Genomic DNA, 18,067 nt, shown 5'->3' with positions numbered 1-18,067 from the left:
TTGCAGATCCTACTACAGTGTTATAGTTCTTTCTCTGGATATAAGGTCAATTTAGATAAAAGCGAAATCTTACCGTTGTCTGTCTTTGACCATCATACCATCAAGCACAAGTTTCCTTTTAGATGGTCGCCAATGGGATTCATATATTTGGGCATAATGGTGGATGGTAACCTGAACAACCTCTATAAACTCAATCTGGCCAATTTGTTGCAAAAGGTGGAGGGTGACCTTTGTAAATGGATGGACTTTCCTCTCAATCTACTGGGTAGAATCAAAGTAATTAAAATGAATGTCCTGCCCAGATTTCTATATCTGTTTCAATCTCTCCCTATCCCTGTTCCCGCAGCATTCTTTTCCTCTCTCACCAAGATGACCAGACGGTTTATCTGGCACGGCAAAACCCCTAGGGTTGGCCTGGATAAACTGACCCTGGATTACAGTCAAGGGGGCTTAAACCTCCCCAATTTTAGAATGTACTACTGGGCAGCACAGTCTAGGTTTCTGGCTCAGAGGTTTGACAAGGGTCCCTCTCCCTCATGGTTGAACATTGAAAAGCTTGAGGTAAATGATGACACTGGGGCAGAATTGTTTTACAAATGGGACAGAAAATCTATAAAAACCATCACGGACAACCCTTTAATCATACATTCTGTCCTGGCATGGTGCAAACTGCATGAGCTGTTCGGACGAGGGGGATTCCTTTCCCCTAAAACCCCTTTATGGAACAATAGATTGATTCCTATGTTTTTCCAGAATAGTAACTTTAGACCATGGTCTGATAAGGGGATCACTCTTCTGGAACATTGTTACGAGGAGGGAGTTCTTATGTCTTTTGATCAGCTGAAACAGAAATACCACTTACCTAACAGGGACTTCTTTAGCTACTTACAACTAAGAAACTTTATTAGGGTGTCTCTCAAGGGACAATGGAACCTACCTAAGATGTCACCTATTGAACAACTCTGCCACGCAGACCAACCACTGTTCAAGACCATTTCCCGTGTTTACGATGCTCTTATGTCAGGACTAACACTGCCAGGGCTAGATAAACCCCGACTTAGATGGGAAAAAGATCTGGGTATTGATCTTGATGAGGGTCTATGGAGTGACCTATGCAGGGATGGTGTTACATCCACATTGAACTCCAGATACAGACTGATCCAGTTTAATTTCCTCCATCAGCTCTATATCACCCCATCTAGACTGCACAAGTTCAACCCTGATATCTCCTCCCTATGTTTTAGATGTGGCTCAGATGAAGGAACATTCCTCCATTCCACTTGGCAGTGTTCAAAACTACACGGTTTCTGGCAGGGGGTATGCGATACCATATCCTCAATTCATGGGGTTGCATTCCCTTTAGACCCGGAGGTCTGTCTACTGGGCAACTTTACTAACACCAATCTTAGGCAAAGCCATACTATAAAGCTAACAGAAATATTGCTAGCGATTGCCAAGAAATGTATCGCCTTGAAATGGAAATTGGATTCCCCCCTGCCAGTTGCAATGTGGCTATCAGAAGTTAATAGTTGTATCCCACTGGAGAAAATTACTTACCGCTTGAGGAATAAGTTAAATACATTTTACAAAATTTGGCAACCTTTTATTGACTATATGGAGAATCTCCCCCCACATCACATTGAATGAATCTCTATATTTTCCTTACATAATGTTTCACACGTAACGTATAAAATGTAGCCTAATTTTTTTTATTGTATGTCTGTATATATAATTATAATTTGTTTTATTTTTTCTTTCTTTGTTACGCTCATCTGTTATTGTCACTTTTTTCTATTGTTGTCTAATATCTTTTCACGTTTGTCTTGAATGTTGTTAATTGGAAAAAAAATAAAATAAAAATAAAAATAAAAATAAAAAAGCAACACATATATTTTTTTTAATGGCCTATTCAAAGTCCAGACCTAATCCCAATTCAGATGTTGTGGCAGGACTTGAAATGAGCAGTCGTACTTGAAAACCCACAAATGTCGCTGAGTTAAAACAGCTCTGCCTTCAAGAGTGGGCCAAAATTCCTCCACAGAGATGTGAGAGACTGATCAACAACTACAGGAAGCATTTGGTTGCAGTCATTACAGCTAAATGTAGTACAACCAGTTATTCAGCGTAAGGGGGCAATTACTTTTTCACACAGGGGAATTTAGTTTTGCATAACTCTGTTAATTAAATAAATAATTAAAGTATCATTTTTATTTTATTTGTAAACACACGTTCTCTTTATCTAATATTAGGTTTTGGTTGATAACATTCAGTATCAAAAATATGCAAAAATAGAGAAAATCAGAAAGGGGGCAAATACTGTTTCATGGTACTGTATGTTCCTCTCATGTTCTTGGCTCTTTCTAGAACAGCTACCTTGTCCTTGAACCTCAGAAACTTGACCACTAACTGCCTGGGCCTGTCACCTGGGCCAGGGGTGGGTTTTCCAGTCATGTGGGCACTCCACCTCAATCTTCCTGTGGTCCATCTTCAGTTTCTCCAAGATAATTTCCCTCACTTTGTCCTCAGACTCCGTCCAGGTCTTGTGGAGATTCTGCAATCCCGTCCACAACAATGTTGTTCCGCCTTGATTGTCCCTTGAGATAATCTGATTTCTGCGTCATTGTTATCATGGATTCACATACAGAACTGATGTCCTCTCTCAATAACTTACAGACTGCTGTCATCTTGCCGTTCTTCTGTTTCAACTCATTGAGCTGACTCTGGGAGAACTGCAAACTGTTCTTCAGGTCCTGGACCTCTGGTCTGGTCGTCCATTATTTTATTTGTTGGCTCCACCAGTATTTGGACACAACACTATTTTCTTGTTGTTGTAACAACTGCTTGTGGAAATATTTGTGTTTGTTTAAAAGATCCTTCACCTGTAATAGAGAGACACCACTGTCCTCAACAGTACTCCCACTGGCTTTGATCTTTGTCATGGTAGCAACGTAGTCTACGCTGTTACTCCTCGCAGATCCAGACAGGGCAGGTCGCAGGGAAGATGTAAACCTCAACAAACAGCAGAGATCTAGACAGTCCCTCGAGCAAAGCACTTAACCCTAATTGCTCCTGTAAGTCGTTTTGGATAACAGTGTCTGCTAAATGACAAATGTCAAAATATAAATGTAATTCCTTGATAGGCAGCTATCAAGGTCAGAGGAAGCATTTTATTGGGCTAGCTTAGCGCCAGGGCCAGAGATGGCACTGTTTGCTCTGAGTTTGTCTGGGACTACAATAAAAATGGGTACTGTTGGGGGTACTCGAGGACTGGAGTTGGGAAACACTGATCTTATTGATCAGTCTGTCTGCCCCCAAATATATGTCTCTCTCCACCCCCAGGTGGTATTAGTGACCCTCTCAGTGGGGAGGTGAAGCCCAGGATCCTCCTGATGGGTCTGAGGTGGAGAACGTTGAATGTACCCTTGTTTTTGTCTTGTAAGGAGTTTTCCATGATGCAATGCAAATGAAACAGACGGTCAAATCTTATTTTATCTAAGGTGATTTTCTACAATATGTCCCCTATGTGAGAACCAACAAGCTCTGCAGGGAGGACCTGTCCAACAGTTCTTTTGTCAGATCTGGGACATAACCGGACAGATCGACTTCTTCGACCTTTCGACCCGACCTTCGACTACGAGAGTATCTCAGAGGAACAGGAGCCCTCATCATCATCATCAACTCCCAGGTAACTATATGGAAACTGTGGTGTCCGTGCTAGGGTTGCAAAGTTCCCAACATTTTCTGAAAACTCTAGGTTTTTCAGAAATCCTGGTTAAAGAATTCCAGGTTGCAGGATTCCTTCTGGGATTGATAAAGTTCAGTTCAAATAAATTCTAAGAATTTCTCAGAACTGTCTATTGTACAGTGAAAGTAGAAAAGCAAAGTATCTTTGGTTTGTGATAGAAACGAAAAGTTGTTAGATGTGTTCCACTCCTCTTTGATAAAGAGTATCGCTGTGAGGCGCTTCAATCAGCAATTCCTTTTGGTGACTTTGCTGTCTTTGAACCGTCTATGTGTTATTGAAGAGTTCGGTCCAGATCTCTAAGTCCATGGTGTTATCTATTGTGAATGCATCAAAAGGCATTTATGCATTTTTATACAACAAATGTATGAATATTTAGTGTTTACTCTTCCTAGGGCCCACACAAAACATGAAACATGACATAATACAGAACATTAATAGACAAGAACAGCTCAAGGAAAGAACAACATAAATAAAAAAACAGCACACAGTCTACATATCAATACATATTAATACATATTAATACATATCAATACATATCAATACATATCAATACATATCAATACATATCAATACATATTAATACACATCAATACATATCAATACATATCAATACATATCAATACATACCAATACAAATTAATACATATTAATACATATCAATACATATCAATACATATCAATACATATTAATACATATTAATACATATCAATACATATTAATACATATCAACACATATCAACACATATCAACACATATCAACACATATCAACACATATCAATACATATTAATCCATATCAATCCATATCAATCCATATCAATCCATATCAATCCATATCAATACATATCAATTCACATCAATACATATCAATACATACACACAAAATATCAAGGTCAAATAGGGGAGAGGCAGCCTCTCATGTGGGGAAGCGGTCTAAGGCACTGCATCGCAGTGCTAGAGGCGTCACTACAGACCCAGGTTCGATCCCGGGCTGTGTCATAGCCGGCCGCGACCGGGAGACCCATGAGGCATCGCATAATTTGCCCAACGTCGTCCGGGTTAGGGGAAGGTTTGGTTCAGCGTCGTCCGGGTTAGGGGAAGGTTTGGTTCAGCGTCGTCCGGGTTAGGGGAAGGTTTGGTTCAGCGTCGTCCGGGTTAGGGGAAGGTTTGGTTCAGCGTCGTCCGGGTTAGGGGAAGGTCTGGCCGGGATGTCCCGTCGTGCTCTAGCAACTCCTTGTACTCGTGTCACCAGGTGTACGGTGTTTCCTCCAACACATTGTTGTAGCTGGCTTCTGGGTTAATGCAAGCAGTGTCAAGAATCAGTGTGGCTTGGCAGGGTCGTGTTTCAGAGGATGCATGGCTCTCAACCTTCGCCTCTAGTGAGTCCGTACGGGAGTTGCAAGGATGGGACAAGACTGTAACTACCAATTGGGGAGAAAAATGGGTTAAAAAGTACAAAAAAAGAAAAACATTTGGGGAGAGGTTTTGTGCTGTTAGGTGTTGCTTAATCTGGGTTTTTTTAAACCAGGTTTACTGTTCATTTGAGCAATATGAGATGGGAGTTCCATGCAATAATGGCTGTCTATAATACTGTATGCCTTCTTGAATTTGTTCTGGATTTGGGGACTGTGAAAAGACCCCTGGTGGCATGTCTGGTGGGGTAAGTGTGTGTGTCAGAGCTGTGTGTAAGTTGACTATGCAAAACATTTGGAATTTTCAAGATGATCTCCGAGGAACAGGGGCCCTCATCTTCATCATCAACTCACAGGGGACTACATGGAAACTGTGGTGTCCGTACTAGGGTTGCAAAGTTCCCAAAACTTTCTGAAAACTCCTTGGTTTTCCAGAAATCCTGGTTGAAGAATTCCAGGTTGCAGGATTCTTTCTGGGATTGATAAAGTTCAGCTCAAATACATTTAAAGAACTTCTCAGAACTGTCTATTGTACAGTGCAAGTAGAAAAGCAAAGTCTCCTTGGATTGTGATAGAAACTAAAAGTTGTTAGATGTGTTCCACACCTCTTTGATGAGTATCGCTGTGAGGCGCTTCAATCAGCAATCAGCAATTCCTTTTGGTGACCGCTGTCTTTGAACCGTCTATGTGTTATAGAAGAGCTAGGGCCAGATATCTTCTGAGTCCATGGTGTTATCTATTGTGAATGCATCAAAAGGGATTTGTGGATTTTTATACAACGATATTATAAATGTTTTAAAGCATGTCTAGAGTTTAGCTTCGGATGCCCAGACATCACTCACGTTGTCAACGAAACGAGATTTGGAAGGATGGACTCGAAAGACTACTGTGAGTGTAATAGTAATCCTATAAGGCACTATAAATGCATTGATTACACTCGGGTTGTGCATAGAATGCGTTAGCTACCTTACTTCTGTTAAAACAGTAGAATAGCGTCAAACTTGCTGTATTAAACCAGTGAGAACCTCCCTCCACCACTCAGACCGTGATGGACCTTACATTCCTGATTCAACTCTCTTTATGAATTACATTTTTCTGTATCTCACTTTATTGCTTTACGTGTTTTCTGGTAGGTGCTACTGCAAGTAAGTTTTTAGCTGCATTAGTACACATTAAATAACTTAAATAAGACTTACTGTTCTTTCCTGTCCTTGTCTGTCTCTAGGATGAGGAGGCACTGAGTCGGCTCCACCTCACAGTAACCAGGGCCTACAAGGTCAACCCAGACATCAACTTTGAGGTGTTTATCCACAAGGTGGACAGGCTGTCGGACGACGCTAAGTTCTAGAAGCACAGGGACAAATGGGCCAATGACGACCTGGCTAACGTCAGCTTAGAGAGGATACATCTAAGGTAATACAGTCAGCGGCAATTTTGTAAGAAGGGACAAATCTGTCGTGGCTCCATATCAAAATCTTTTCAGCTTCAATAAATCTACCTCTGTAAAATGTGGCCAATTTATTCATGACTACATTTAGCTAACAGTTAGCTGATAGTTAATCCAGAGAGTCTTACCTTTGCCTCGATTTGGCAGATCATCATGGCATCTTTAGTTCTTTATGAACAGCTAATTAGCATTTCATTTTGGGGTGGTAAATACAGGCAAATATATTGATAAATGTCCCCTTGTCCTAGAGAGATTTACACGGATATCAAAACGTCACGAAACACAACCCTTATGGGAAAAAATCCCATATGGGAAAAATTTATGGTGGGAAAACGAGTGAAAGCATTTCCCTGTTTGACTGCTCGGTTTTATGGGTATTATGACTCATACTGTGGTATTCTATAAGGAGGTGTCTTCAAATGAAGCTACCATAGCATGAATTACTAGTGGATGGCCAGAGTGCCCTCTTCAAGCTACGATCTAACATTAAGATGTCAATATAATTAACTTACCCTTTAATATCTTACTATGTGTGAGTACACAGAACTATCCTCAGGAGTAATAAGGTGTAATTCAGCACTTTTGACCAGGGCCCATAGAGACCAACCAGGCTGGTTGTTTGGGCAGAAGTGCTTTGACAGAAACAAAAGATGAATGACATTGCTGAATCGAATGGTTGATTATGAACACTTCAAATTTCATCCAGAAGGTGGCAGTAATAAGTAAAGCATCGCAGGCGTATTGTAGAAAGAGGAATATATATACTGTGTAAAGAGAAGATTTCTGATTTGTTTCATTGAGGTTCTTTTGTAAACAAACTGCACAGAAAATGAACAGCGTGAGAGATATTGTTTAAGTACTATTATGACAACCTGTTGTCGTACGTATTTAATTTGGTAACTAACATCTTACAGTAGATGAAACCATACCCTCACCCTCAGTTTATAACTACAAACATATGAGAAAATACATATTTTACGGATTAAATAATTATTAATACCAAGGTTACAAACTTTATAATATAAACATTTAACTTAGCTTTTATATTTATTCATCTCCCTAGAATATTGAGAGGAGGCAACGTTTTAAAGCCTTCACCAATGTAATTAGCAAAGTGTTTGTTGTATCTCATTAGTATGTTCATAAATATGTATGTTCATAAATAAATAAGTACACAGTATGTGATCCCTTTAATCTCTGGACTTTACATGGAAACTTGTATTGGTCTACACCACATGCAGTGCATTCCGAAAGTATTCAGACCCCTTGACTTTTTCCACATTTTGTTACGTTACAGCCCTAGTCTAAAATTGATTAAACAGCCTTTTTCCCTCAATCTACACACAATTCCCCATAATGACAAAGCAAAACCGTTTTTTCGAAATTTAACTATTCAGACCCTTTACTCAGTACTTTGTTGAAGCACCTTTGGCAGCGATTAAAGCCTTGAGTTTTCTTGGGTATGATGCTAGAAGCTTGGCACACCTTTTTTGGGAAGTTTCTTCCATTCTTCTCTGCAGATTCTCTCAAGCTCTGCCAGGTTGGATTGGGAATACCGCTGCTCGGCTATTTTCATGTCTCTCCAAAGATTTTAGATCAGGGTTCAAGTCCAGGCTCCTGCTGGGCCACTCAAGGACATTCAGAGACTTGCATTGTCTTGGCTGTGTGCTTAGTGTCGTTGTCCTGTTGGAAGGTGAACCTTTGCCCCAGTCTGAGATCCTGAGCGCTCCGGAGAAGTACTTTGCTCCGTTCATCTTTCACTCGATCATGACTCGTCTCCAGTCCCTGCTGCTGAAAATCACCCCAATAGCATGATGCCACCACCAGCATGCTTCACTGTAGGGATGGTGCCAGGTTTCTTCCAGACGTGATGCTTGGCATTCAGGCCAAAAAGTTAAATCTTGGTTTCGTTAGACCAGAGAATCAAGTTTCTCATGGTTTGAGTTCTCTAGGTGCCTTTTGGCAAACTCCAAGCAGGCTGTGGCTTCCGTCTGGCCACTCTACCATAAAGGCCTGATTGGTGGAGTACTGCAGAGGTAGTTGTCCTTCTGGAAGGTTATCCAATCTCCACAGAAGAACTGGAGCTTTGTCAGAGTGACCATTGGGTTCTTGGTCACCTCCCTGACCAGTGCCCTTCTCCCCTGATTGGTCAGTTTGGCTGGGCAGCCAGCTCTAGGAAGAGTCTTGGTGGTTCCAAACTTCTTCCATTTAAGAATGATGGAGGCCATTGTGTTTTTGGGGACCTTCAATGCTGCAGAAATTGTTTGGTACCCTTCCCCAGATCTGTGCCTCGACACAATCCTGTCTCGGAGCTCTACGGACAATTCCTTCGACCTCATGGCTTGGTTTTTGCTCTGACATGCACTGTCAACTGTGGGACCTTATATAGACGGGTGTGAGCCTTTCCCAATCATCTCCAATCAATTGAATTTACCACATGAGACTATAGACTAGTAAAATGCACAAGGGGGTACTTCAGGGATACTCCTGGCAGAGCAAAATTCAGTTGTTGGTACATTAACCGAAAAAGGTTTGGAACATTGTTCATCCCCTTCCTGGTCTGAGGTCCAATTTGTTTGTTCAGTCTTTTGGCACAAAATTCCAACTCAGATATAATAAGTCAGTAAGCGTGCGTTGACTCTGTTAGACTGACAGGGCGTTGACTCTGTTAGACTGACAGGGCGTTGACTCTGTTAGACTGACAGGGCGTTGACTCTGTTAGACTGACAGGGCGAATGTAATAATTGATGTGTACAACATTGATCCTGTCTAATGTGAAGTGAGCTGCCATCCTTTTAATCGGAGCAGAACAACAGAAATGTGTTATTTTTTGTGGTCAGAGTAGCCAGTCCAACAACACAATTTTTAAGTCACCTGTAGATGCAGAAGATGTCTCTGACCACGTCATGGAGAGAACCGACCAACGGTTATAAGCAGAGGGTGGCCATGGTGTGCTAGCAATCAACTGCTACGTGGTGACGAACAGTGGCATTTCCACATGTAGAAATGTACAGAAAATTACGGCTGGTATTCTGATTCAGAGACAAAAGCGGGCCAACCTGCTGTTTCTAATCCTTCTGCTGCGTTTGCTCTACCATGTGGTTTCCAAAATGTGTGTACCTTCAGAACTCGGGCATAGAGAAGTTCTTTCTGTTTGACGTGGTCAGTAAGATCTATATCGCTTCAGCCAGTCTTGTGGACATGCAGACCTACGAGCTGTGCTGCGACATGATAGACTTGGGCAGAAACATCTCCTGCATCTACAGGTGACTTAAACGTTGTGTGGTTGGACTGGCTACTCTGACAGCAAAAACAAACACATTTCTGTTGTATCCTACATATAATGGACCAACAAAGATGGTATTGTCTTGAGTCTCAGTCACAACCAGACCTTCACACAAGGCAGGGAATTTTAGTTCTGGTCCTGGGGACCCCGGGCTTTGCAGGTGTTTGTTCCTGTGAGGTGGTAAGGTTGGACCCAGATGCAGAGAAGAGACCAGATGAGGAATCAGTGGTTAAGGATAAACATAATACTTTACTGAGAAAAGGTAGCCACAGGATCACAGTACACTTGAAAACCAACAAACACTAAGTCTCAACCACTCACTCAGGAAACGACTGCACACGGTAAACAATTCAAGCTTCTGCAAAGGACAATGGAAAACACACCTCTTTTAACAGGGAAATCATAATGAGTAAATTTAGAGACACCTCTGTCTCGTTAATGTCTCTAGGATGGTCTCTGCCGCCCTCTGGTGACAGGTGGAACCATGACAGTTCCAGCCCAATTCGGATAATGAAATTAGCATTTAGCAAACGCTTTATTCTAAGTGACTGAAAGCACTGTCAAAACAGACAGTAGATGGGACCCATGCAGGCATTAAACCCACCACCCTGGAGTTGCCAGCAACACTATGCCCCAACCCAAGCCAATTGAGCAATCTGACCCATCAGTATATGTGTAGCCGACCTCCAAAATGGATTGTATATTCAAAATATCTTGTCTTCCATCTGGAAGTTGAGGAAAAGTGAACTCTCTGTCTTATTCAGAGAGACCCAGGCAGGGAGTGTGTGTGAATCCTGGTCTGTGTGATCTGTGTGTCTCTGTTCAATTTCACTCCAGCTGAGACACTAATTAGAACGTAATCTGAAATCCCAGTCTGTTTTAGTAGAGAGTCATCATCTGTCTGTCTGTCTGTCTGTCTGTCTGTCTGTCTGTCTGTCTCTCAAATATACTCGTACACACACACACACACACACACACACACACACACACACACACACACACACACACACACACACACACACACACACACACACACACACACACACACACACACACACACACACACACACACACACACACATCTGAAATGAAAAAATCAAGAGTACAAGCACATCCTCATCAATATTATTACTCTCACGAATGACTACATTCGTGTTGACATTTCTATTCTCTAAATCCAGCCTTTATTGATATTGGGTAAAAGAGAGGGAGTGTGTGTGAATCCTGGTCTCAGACTCTGTGTGTCTCTGTTCAATTTCACTCCAGCTGAGACACTAATTAGAACCTAATCTGAAATCCCAGTCTGTTTTAGTAGAGAGTCATTCTCTGTCTGTCTGTCTGTCTGTCTGTCTGTCTGTCTGTCTGTCTGTCTGTCTGTCTGTCTGTCTGTCTGTCTGTCTGTCTGTCTCTGTCTGTCTGTCTGTCTGTCTGTCTGTCTGTCTGTCTGTCTCACTCAAACACACACAAACAAACACATCTGAAATGAAGAAATCATGATTACAAGCACAACTCCATCAAAAGTATTTCTCTCACGAATGACTGCATTCTTATTTGACAATTATTTTCTATAAATCTAGCGTGTTGTGTTGTCATCAGTCACTAGCTGGCACAGTCATAAAGTAATACAATCTGTTTTTAAACAGATTAACAGATTTAAACAGATCTAACCTTAACCACACTGCTAACCCTAATGCCTAACCCTAACCTTAAATTAAGACCCAAAAGCAAATTTTTGTTTTCATGCATTTTTACAACGTAGACAATTTTGACTTTGCATTTGTCCTATCTACAGTGGTGTAAAGTACTTAAGTAAATACAGTTGAAGTCAGAAGTTTACATACACCTTAGCCAAATATATTTAAACTCAGTTTTTCACAATTCCTGACATTTAATCCTAGTAAATTTTCCCTGTTTTAGGTCAGTTAGGATCACCAATTTATTTTAAGAATGTGAAATGTCAGAATAATAGTAGAGAGAATGATTTATTTCAAACATAACGATGGTCATTATGGCCAAACAGTTCTATTTTTGTTTCATCAGACCAGAGGACATTTCTCCAAAAAGTACGATCTTTGTCCCCATTTGCAGTTGCAAACCGTAGTCCAAGGATGAACCAAACTTGTGGAGGTCTTCCATTTTTTTTCTGAGGTCTTAGCTGATTTCTTTTGATTTTCCCATGATTTGATTTGGATCTCATTTAGTCCCCATTTGGACTAATCTTCCAAAAGTCCTTAAACATTAAAATACAATTTATAATAAGAGCATATTTTCACATATAACACACTATTACAAACATACATAATATACTAACATAATAACCCAATAAATACTCAATCTAAAAAATATTGATTCTTCATCTACTATAGTCCCACAACATTTCTATGTATTATATTTAAATGGTTTTAGAATAATGTTTAAATGTATATATTGAAAGGTTTCTGGTTTGATGATGATGTCAAGCAAATAGGCACTGAGTTTGAAGGTAGGCCTTGAAATACATCCACAGGTACACCTCCAACTGACTCAAATGATGTCAATTAGCCTATCAGAAGCTTCTAAAGCCATGACATCATTTTCAGGAATTTTCCAAGCTGTTTAAAGGCACAGTCAACATAGTGTATGTAAACTTCTGACCCACTGAAAATGTGATACAGTGAATTATAAGTGAAATAGTCTGTCTGTAAACAATTGTTGGAAAAATTACTTGTCATGCACAAAGTAGATGTCCTAACCAACTTGCCAAAACTATAGTTTGTTAACAAGAAATTTGTGGAGTGGTTGAAAAACAAGTTTTAATGACTCCAATCTAAATGTATGTAAACTTCCAACTTCAACTGTATACTTAAAGTGCTACTTAAGTAGTTGTAATTTACTTTACTATTTATATTTTTGACTACTTTTCCTTTTATTTCACTACATTCATAAAGAAAATAATGTACTTTTTGCTCCATACATTTTCCTTGACACTCAAAGGTACTCATTACATTTTAAATGCTTAGCAGGACAGGAAAGTGCTCTAATTCATGCACTTATCAACAGAACATCCCTGTTCATTCCTACTGCCTCTGACAAGGCAAAAATCTGTCGTTCTGCCCTTGAACAAGGCGGTTAACCCACTGTTCCCACCGGTAGGCCGTCATTGTAACTAACAATTTGTTCTTAACTGATTTGCCTAGTTAAATAAATGTTACATTTTAGATTTTAAAAATCTGTCAGACTCACTAAACACACATGCTTCATTTGTAAATTATGTTGGAAAGTTGGCGTGTGCCTCTGGCTATTCGTAAAATAAGAAAATTGTGCCGTCTGGTTAGCTTAATATAAGGAATTTAAAATGATTTATACTTTTACTTTTACGTTTGATACTTAAGTATATATGAGTAATTACATTAACTTTTGATACTTAAGTATATTTGAAACCAAATTCTTTTAGACTTTTACTCAAGTAGAATTTTACTGGGTGACTTTTACTTTTAGTTGTTGTTTTTAATTAAGTTATCTTTACTTTTACCCAAGTATGAAAATTGGGTACTTTTTCCACCACTGCTTATCTAAGGGGAAATCACTCAGTTCTGCCTTCAGGACAAGACCATTGACAATAAATGTAAACCTGTGTCCTGTTCTGCTCTGCCATACCCTGCCATGGTCTGTCTTGCCCTGCCTTGTCCTGCCCTGCCCTGTCCTGGCTGTCAGGCTGACTGTAGCAGACCCTTCCTCGTAGCCATGAGAGGATGATAGTAAACAAGCCAGCCGGGGTAAGCCATGTGGTAACGTCAGCCCCCTCTGGGTTGCCCCAATATGAACCAGGTCTGCTGTTGGACTGCTGTGCCCTGGCAGAGAGGCTGCTGCTGGGGATGTAGGCCTGTCCCTGGGCACTGTGGGTCAGAATGGAAGAGGATGGAGATATGCAACACTAGGCCTTAGGAGGGCTGAGCTAAGGAAGGCTGTTTACTGTGTTTACGCCTCAGGGCAACTAAACTCTAGATGAAATGAGCTCTGACGGTACGTCAGACTGGCACACTGTGCAGGCTTTAGGATACTTTATTTTCCTGTGTGTGTGTGTGTGTGTGTGTGTGTGTGTGTGTGTGTGTGTGTGTGTGTGTGTGTGTGTGTGTGTGTGTGTGTGTGTGTGTGTGTGTGTGTGTGTGTGTGTGTGTGTGTGTGCGTATGTTTTCTTGTAAGCAGGTAATTGTTTTTAGTGATCATGCAAATCGAGTGTGGAGCTCTCAAGGTTTCATTGGACCAGTTGATTGAGCTCTCCCCCAAATACTGGGATTACTAACATGAGGTTGGACAGCATTATCAGGGTCTGCTTCCCAAATGGCGCTCTATCTCCTTTATAGTCTAGACTATGTATGGAATGGGTGCCAAAGATGGTGGATAAATTAAGAGAGTTCCCTCAAGCCGTTTACCATTGTAAAGAATATTGAATGTTCCTGTCTGTGTAAGTAGACGTTTCCTCTCTCGTGTGAGCATGCTTTTCCGCACGAGTCCAATGTTCCTCCATAATATCTGGAATGTTCATGGGAAAGAGGGAACAGCTGGCTCTGGTCTACTTATTGTCCCTTCCCGCTCGCCCCACCCACCCTGCCCGACCAGAAGAAAATTGCCAGTGAGATGTTTCGCTCTGGGGCGCCCCCTCCGTAGGGCGGAGCCAATAAGTAGACCGGAATGGCCTTGCCCTGATCAGAAAAAATGAGGGAGTGTGACATCTTGCTTTCTCTACCGTGTCTGCATAGTGCTATTTGGGATGCAGCCCATGACAAAACAGCTGGGTTATTAAAATTAATTAGAGGTTTTAGCAAATGGAGTATTTTTCACCTCATTTAGTTAATAAAGCTCTCTGGTGTAGTGTGCAACTTGGCATGCTAATCATTTGGCTTGCTGCTCAGATGGCACTGAAATGTCCCCTGGCCACCACATTGAATATCCGCTTCTTTTCCTCGTAATTACATTTGACATTTTAGTCATTTAACAGATGCTCTTATCCAGAGCGACTAGTAGTCAGTACATTCCACTAGTAGTGGAAACAACCACATATCAGTCATTGAAGTAGGCCATTCTTTGAAAGGGTCTGTCTTGATTGAGGTTATCTTTTTGCTCTTTTCACAAATCATAACTACTTGCTGTATCCCCTCAGTGACATGTAGTGAGAAACTATTCTTAACTTGTGGAACCTATGTCAATGCATTTTCCCCTAGAGCTCACGAAAGCATGGGGTTAAGTTCGTTTATGTTCATTTTGATTATTACCATTTGATCGGCATCTGTATATGTTGCGGGCAGGGATCACAAAGGTAGAAATGTATTTAATTGTTTTAATGCATGGGGGAATATACAGTAGATTATTTGTATCCGTACATCAATTGGGCCATAACTGCTGATGCTATAGAATGTACATTACTTTCTCAGTGGATAAATCAAGATGGATGCCTTAACTGTTCTTTTTGTTCTTAATTTACTGTTAGCACTGATTACACCGATACTGTCTATTTGAAAGGTTTTACTGTACTTGCAATGATGGTGATATGTGGTTGCACTTATTGTCAGTTGCTCTGGAAAGATGTACTTCTAAATCTTCTAAAGTTGAAATATGAAATATCCATGTTAATGGTACTGAGGGAGAGAGGGGAATGCAGAACATGTTATTGTTAGACATCAGGTATCCTGTGGAAAGGAGAAGGGCCACAGTCTGCTTTCAATTGTTGGGTTGTAATTTGAAATAGTTGCTACACCAGAAGTGAATGGTTATCTGTTGGAGGAATGGACATGAGCCAGCGGCTTGTAATGTTACTGAGTAAGGGAAAGGCCATCAGATGGTTGTGGTCACTGATAAGGGTGGTGGGCTGTGGATTGGTGAGGAATGGGGGCCCAGGTCAGGTCACATTAAGGGAGAATGAACAGTTTATTACACACATCACTTGCCTAGCAATAAAGATGTAATGTTCAGAGAAAGGGAAGAGACTCCATCTAAAGTGGGGTATACAGTATATGCTTGTGCTGGTGGGAACATGTCTTTGCCTTATGCAGCTGTGTGACCCAGTGAGTGAATAAACTTGGTTTGAGCTTTACTAATCGTCCGTGAGTTTACTGTTTTTTTAGAACCAAAAAAAAATGCAACTATTCTATTCAACAACGTGTGGGTGGCTACTGTCTTTGCTGGTTGTTCTTTGGTTAACGAAATAAGACGACAAGACAAGACGAGACAGAATTACTTGACACATTGGAAAGAATTTACTAATTAAACTGAGCAAACTAGAAAGCTATTTGTCCCTGAACAGAGAGTACACAGTGACAGAACACCTGACCACTGTGACTGACCCAGAATTAAGGAAATCTTTGACTATGTACAAACTCAGTGAGCATAGCCTTGCTATTGAGAAAGGCCGCAGAAGGCAGACCTGACTCTCAAGAGAAGACAGGCTATGTGCACACTGTCCACAAATTGAGGTGGAAACTGAGCTGCACTTCCTAACCTCCTGCCAAATATATGATCATATAAGAGACACATTCACTACCGTTCAAAAGTTGCTGATAATGGGCCTCTGTATGCCTATGTAGATATTCCATATAAAATCAGCCATTTCCAGCTGCAATAGTAATTTACAACATTAACAATGTCTACACTGTATTTCTGATCAAGTTTGTTATTTTAATGTTAAAAAATTTGATTTTCTTTCAAAAACAAGGACATTTGTAAGTGACCCCAAACTTTTGAACGGTAGTCTATTTCCCTCACCTGCTTCACCAACTACTTCTCAGATAGAGTTCAGTGTGTCAAATCGGAGGGTCTGTTGTCCGGACCTCTGGCTGTCTCTATGGTGGTGCCACAGGGTTCAGTTCTCGGGCTGACTCTTTTCTCCTTATACATCAACGATGTCACTCTTGCTGCTGGTGATTCTCTGATCCACCTCTACGCAGACGACACCATTCTGTATACTTCAGGCCCTTCTTTGGACACTGTGTTAACAAACCTCTGGATGAGCTTTAATGCCATACAACTCTCCTTCCGTGGCCTCCAACTGCTCTTAAATGAAAGTAAAACTAAATGCATGCTCTTCAACCAATCGCTGCCCGCGCCCGCCCGCCCGCCCGTCTAGCATCACTACTCTGGACGGTTCTGACCTAGAATATGTGTACAACTACAAATACCTAGGTGTCTGGTTGTCTGGTTAGACTAAACTCTCCTTCCAGATTCACGATAAGCATCTCCAATCCAAAATTAAATCTAGAATCAGCTTCCTATTTCGCAACAAAGCATCCTTCACACATGCTGCAAAACATGTTGACTATCCTATCGATCCTTGACTTCGGCGATGTCATTTACAAAATAGCCTCCAACACCCTACTCAGCAAATTGGTTGCAGTCTATCACAGTGCCATCCGTTTTGTCACCAAAGCCCCATATACTACCCACCACTGCGACCTGTATGCTCTCGTTGGCTGGCCCTCGCTTCATATTCGTTGCAAAATTACTGGCTCCAGGTCATCTATAAGTCTTTGCTAGGTAAAGCCCCGCCTTATCTCAGCTCACTGGTCACCATAGCAGCACCCACCCATAGCACTCGCTCCAGCAGGTATATTTCACTGGTCACCCCCAAAGCCAACTCCTACTTTGACCGTCTTTCCTTCCAGTTCTCTGCTGCCAATGACTGGAATGAATTGCAAAAATCACTGAAGCTGTAGTCTTATATCTCCCTCACAAACTTTAAGCATCAGCTGTCAGAGCAGCTTACCGATCATTGTACCTGTACACAGCCCATCTCTAAATAGCCCACCCAACTAACTCATACCCATATTGTTATTTCCTTTTTGCTCCTTTGCACCCCAGTATCTCTACTTGCACATTCCTCTTCTGCACATCTATCACCCCAGTGTTTAATTGCTAAATTGTAATTATTTCGCCACTATGGCCTATTTATTGCCTTACCTCCCTAATCTTATTACATTTGCACACACTGTATATAGACTTTTCTATTGTGTTATTGACTGTACTTTTTTTTATCCCATGTGTAACTCTGTGTTGTTTATGTCGCACTGCTTTGCTTTATCTTGGCCAGGTCGCAGTTGTAAATGAGAACTTGTTCTCAACTGGCCTACCTGGTTAAATAAAGGTGAAATTATTATTATTTTGTTTAAATGCGGAAGATGCATTCAGTTGTGCAACTGACTAGGTCT

The 18,067-nt window shown here is 41.0% G+C and overlaps 1 pseudogene; it reads left to right on the top strand.

Moving 5' to 3' along the window:
* Positions 1-3,240: 3,240 nt before the first annotated feature.
* The window catches only part of LOC129812500 (ras-related GTP-binding protein D-like), a 47,416-nt pseudogene continuing 32,589 nt past the window's right edge, over positions 3,241-18,067 (top strand).

This window comes from Salvelinus fontinalis, chromosome 16, assembly GCF_029448725.1.
Source record: "Salvelinus fontinalis isolate EN_2023a chromosome 16, ASM2944872v1, whole genome shotgun sequence".
Classification (NCBI taxonomy): domain Eukaryota; kingdom Metazoa; phylum Chordata; class Actinopteri; order Salmoniformes; family Salmonidae; genus Salvelinus; species Salvelinus fontinalis.
Note: the sequence above shows the minus strand (reverse complement) of the source record. Positions and strands in the feature narration are given on the sequence as shown.